Below are 5,237 nucleotides of genomic sequence, written 5' to 3'. Positions count from 1 at the left end.
GGTGAAAAGGAATTAAACTCTCCTCTGACTCCAAGCCATTACTGTAATTTGATTAAACATAATCTCAGTAAATACTGATAATGGTAGTGGTGCCTGCATTTTTCCTCACTTCAAAAACATGTTGGTTTAAAAGCAATCTGACAATAGATTGCAAAATCCTTGTGGGCTGTTCCCATGTCTTTTACTTCTCATTTCCCCTATCCACCCTCCCTCATTTCCCCTCCCTCTAAGGGGTATCAGTGAACCCCTTAAGAACTTTGATAGTCACCCTAACCCCTCGACACTTACATACATAACATAATAGCCTACTCTTTTCCCTAGCCATAATTTATTTTGTCTGTCTCTTCCTGTAGACTGTAAGCTCCTTGTGGGCAGGGATTGGGTCTACTGACTCAATTGTATTGTACTTTCCCAAGTACTTGGTTGATTGGTCAATTGAGTGATTCCGAAGTGCCTATTACTGGCCTCTAACTCCTCACTCTCGGCTTCAAGGCTGTCCATCACCTCATCCCCTCCTACCTCACCTCCCTTCTTTCCTTCTACAGCCCAGCCCGCACCCTCTGCTCCTCTGACACTAACCTCCTCACTGTACCTCGTTCTCACCTGTCCCACCATCGACCCCCGGCCCACGTCCTCCCCCTGGCCTGGAATGCCCTCCCTCTGCACATCCGCCAAGTTAGCTCTCTTCCTCCCTTCAAAGCCCTACTGAGAGCTCACCTCCTCCAGGAGGCCTTCCCAAACTAAGCCCCCTCCTTCTTCTCTCCCTCCTCCCCCTCCCCATCCCCCCCCACCTCCTTCCCCTCCCCACAGCACCTGTATATATATTTGTAGATTTATTACTCTATTTTACTTGTACATATTTACTATTCTATTTATTTGATTTTGTTACTTTGGTTTGTTGTCTGTCTCCCCCTTCTAGACTGTGAGCCCGCTGTTGGGTAGGGACCATCTCTATATGTTGCCAACTTGTACTTCCCAAACGATTAGTACAGTGCTGTGCACACAGTAAGCACTCAATAAATATGATTGAATGAATGAATGAATAGGTACTCAGTAAATGATTCTGCACTGCTGCTGCTGCTACTGAAGAGATGAAGAATAGAAGAAATGAAGAGTAGAAGAAATGACCTATTTATTGAGATGTTTTGCAGACCTAGGGTTCTATGTCTCTACCCTAATACCCCCTTGAAGGAAGTTACCCATATGTTTTGCAGCCTAAGTCTAGATGGACTTGGCGCAGAGCTGGGCGGAAGGAGGATAAGGGAGGTGAGGAAGTTTATACTCCCCAGTGCCTTGTGGAAAATGAGAGTCATAGTTCAAGATTTTTCTGGATTGCCCTGGATATGACTTTCTGGGACACAGGTATCTGGCTGGTATATTGTGGTTTTTATAATATTTGTGGAGAGCTTACTGTGCACCAGGCACTGTGCTAAGCACTGGAGTAGATACAAACTAATCAGGTTGGAGACCGTCCATGTTTTCTTGGACACTGTTGTTTTTTTCTGACCTCCATTTCCTTTCCACACCATAGGGACTTCTGGTTTCCATCTGCCTGCCTTAGATGCTAGATTTCAATGCAAACTAGTGCAGGGCACGGAGTGGTCAAGACAGCGAGCGCTCAGTAAATACGATTGAATGAATAAATGAATGAATACACCTTGCAGATGGGAGGTTCGTATAGTGAGGCTGAACATGAAAGAGGCAGAAACTAACAAAATCTACGTGGGTTTTGGCTATTGGATCTGGGGACTATGGTGGGCTCGAGACTCACCCACATAGGTTCCACTACATTTTTAAAGGCATTTCTAGTCTCCCTAACACTCATTCTGTTAAACAGCAGTAACCCAGCTATTTCCAACAGAGACTGTAAATGTGAAACTTTGTACAAGTCCTGGGTCCTATTCTTCAGGCAACAGCAACGCTTTATATAGCTACAGAATTTATTGAAATACTCTAATGTTTGAAGGAAAGCAACTTCTGTTTGAGATCCTAAGTAGTAAAAGGGGAAGTTCCAGGACCTTCCTTAAGAAAATTTTAAAACATCACTTGCAATTTCCTACATTTCAGAAATGTTAAAGACATTTCAAAATACACTACAGCTGCGGTTATTTCTTAACAATAATAATCCATAATGTAGTGGAATTACTTGATCTTTTATTCATTCATTCATTCATTCATTCATTCATTCAATTCTTTCAGTCATATTCAGCGTGAGCCATTCCAGTTTAGCAAAATCTCCCTGCCCAGAATTTGGAATGTCTCTTTGATAATAACAATAATAATTATGGTATTTATTAAGGGCTTACTATGTGATAAGCATGTTGACAGCATTTCTTTTTGTACATGCCCTACGCTATTTTCTTTATTAACATTTATGAAAAGGTGACTTTCCCCAAATTAATTCTATATCCAGTAGCTTAATCAACTCTATATTTGTCAACTTTGATCAGTGCCACCTTGAAGAAGGCACTGAATTCTATTGGTGAGGGTTTTTTTAAAAAAGCATTTATCATCATTTACATGTATTGCTTATGTTTTAATGTATGTAATAGTAATAGAGTCATTCTTCCATTTGTAGGCGAGGCTGCTGAACAGACTCCGCTCATTAGAGCGCGTGTTATCGAGAGCATGTTTACACGTTCTGGACTGTAGAGCATGTCGACTGCAGACTGTAGACTGTAAGCTCGCTGTGGGCAGGAAAAGTGTCTACCACCTCTTATATTACACACTCCCAAGAACTTGGCTCTTACTCCACACACAGTAAGCACTCAATAAATACAATCGATTGATTACATATTTTCATGTTGCTCATTAAAATGGAGCAGGGCACTTCACCTGGTCCGTTGTTGTTTAGGTGAGCGTTGCTTAGATGGTGATCATCATCATCATCATCATCAATCGTATTTATTGAGCGCTTACTGTGTGCAGGGCACTGTACTAAGCGCTTGGGAAGTACAAATTGGCAACATATAGAGACAGTTCCTACCCAACAGTGGGCTCACAGTCTAAAAGGGGGAAATGATGTTTAAGGGAAAATGAATGTGAGTCCTATTGACAAGGCATGCACTTGAACTGTTTTTGCAATAGTGGTGGTAGTTTGCACTATCGTTCAATCAATCAATGATATTTCTTGAGGGCTTACTGTATGCAGGACATTGGACTGAGCATTTGGGAGAGACGATACAACACCGTTGGTGGATGCATCCCCCCCCGTCTTGCCTCCTTCCCTTCCCCACAGCACCTGTATATATGTGTATATGTTTGTACATATTTATTACTCTATTTATTTATTTATTTTACTTGTACATATCTATTCTATCTATTTTATATTGTTAGTATGTTTAGTTTTGTTCTCTGTCTCCCCCTTCTAGACTGTGAGCCCACTGTTGGGTAGGGACTGTCCCTATATGTTGCCAACTTGTACGTCCCAAGCGCTTGGTACAGTGCTCTGCACACAGTAAGCGCTCAATAAATACGATTGATTGATTGAAACATTTTAAAGATATCCTCAATCGTATTTATTGAGCGCTTACTGTGTGCAGAGCACTGTACTTAGTAGGGAAGTACAAATTGGCAACATATAGAGACAGTCCCTACCCAACAGTGGGCTCACAGTCTAAAATGAAAGGAAGGTATTCCCTGCTTGCTGCCCTTCCAAGACTTAATTCTTAGTCTGGATTGATCCAAGGAGAGTTTTTTTTTTCCTTTTACAGCCAGGCTCACCCCTCACTTTTCCATTCCCTTACAAGTTGAGAACCCATTATAAAGTTAGAGTGAACATAGATAGCTTCCAAATCTTCTCCTTGAATAGGGGAAGAATTCCCCCCCTGCTACTAACCTTTCCTGGATTAAACTAGTGTAGACATTGAAGTGGAAAATACAGTGATCGCTCCTGTTGGCTTGCTGCCTTTGTTGCTGTTTGATCCTGGGTTTGGGCCCAGACCCAAGGATGTTATATCAATATTATATGGCAGAAAGGAGAACTTCCATGCAATAAAGGTTCTTAAATCTCGGTGTAATTTCAGTGGACTACAGTTTAATATACCGTTTCGACTGGATGCTTTGTCCTGTTATCTGCTGGAACAGGAAACAATGAAATTGGGCAGGGGAGGTCCTGCAGCCTAATTTGTTGGTGTAACCCGACCAGATTGGAATGAAATTCTGCGGGCTCCACGCCACGTGAAATAACGAACAAAATACGTTTGAGGGTCCTCCTAGTTTTAGTTTTGGCTTTTAAAATTAAAGTAGAGGGGAAAAAAAAACTCGGTACTCCCCGTCGGGGAATCGAACCCCGGTCTCCCGCGTGACAGGCGGGGATACTTACCACTATACTAACGAGGAGCTACTTCTTCACCGTCCCTTTAGTGAGCCCTATAAACCTAATGTTGGCGTCATTGATTACATCATCTATTCCAATTCTACATCCACAACAGTGCTTTGCACATAGTAAGCGCTTAACAAATGCCATTATTATTATTAAGCGCTTAATAAATGCCATTATTATCATTATTATTATTATTTTCTGGGCCTCAGTTCCCTCATTTGTAAAATGGGGATGAAGACGGTGAGCCCCACTTGGGACAACCTGCTTACCTTGTATACACCCCAGCGCTTAGAACAGTGCTTTGCACATAGGAAGTGCTTAACAAATGCCATTATTATTATTAAACGCTTAAGAGATGCCATTATTATTATTATTATTATTATTATTATTATTATTATTATTATTATTATCTGGGCCTCAGTTCCCTCATCTGTAAAATGGGGATGAAGACTGTGAGCCCCACGTGGGACAACCTGCTTACCTTGTATCCACCCCAGCGCTTAGAACAGTGCTTTGCACATAGGAAGTGCTTAACAAATGCCATTATTATTATTAAACGCTTAATAGATGCTATTATTATTATTATTATTATTATTATTATTATTATTATTATCATTCTCTGGGCCTCAGTTCCCTCATCTGTAAAATGGGGATAAAGACTGTGAGCCCCACGTGGGACAACCTACTTACCGTGTATCCACCCCGGCGCTTAGAACAGTGCTTTGCACATAGTAAGCGCTTAACAAATGCCATTATTATTATTATTATTATTCTCTGGGCCTCAGTTCCCTCATCTGTAAAATGGGGATGAAGACTGTGAGCCCCACGTGGGACAATCTGATTACCTTATAACCACCCCAGCGCTTAGAACAGTACTTTACACATAGCAAGCGCTTAACAAATGCCATTATTA

The 5,237-nt window shown here is 41.5% G+C and overlaps 1 non-coding gene across 1 annotated transcript; it reads right to left on the bottom strand.

The window, feature by feature from the left end:
- Nucleotides 1-4,269: 4,269 nt before the first annotated feature.
- Nucleotides 4,270-4,341, bottom strand: TRNAD-GUC. Its single transcript has one exon. It is a non-coding gene; the product is annotated as a tRNA-Asp (tRNA).
- Nucleotides 4,342-5,237: the final 896 nt, after the last annotated feature.

Source organism: Tachyglossus aculeatus, chromosome 14 (assembly GCF_015852505.1).
Source record: "Tachyglossus aculeatus isolate mTacAcu1 chromosome 14, mTacAcu1.pri, whole genome shotgun sequence".
NCBI classification, from domain to species: domain Eukaryota; kingdom Metazoa; phylum Chordata; class Mammalia; order Monotremata; family Tachyglossidae; genus Tachyglossus; species Tachyglossus aculeatus.
This window is presented reverse-complemented; position numbering and strand designations above follow the sequence as displayed.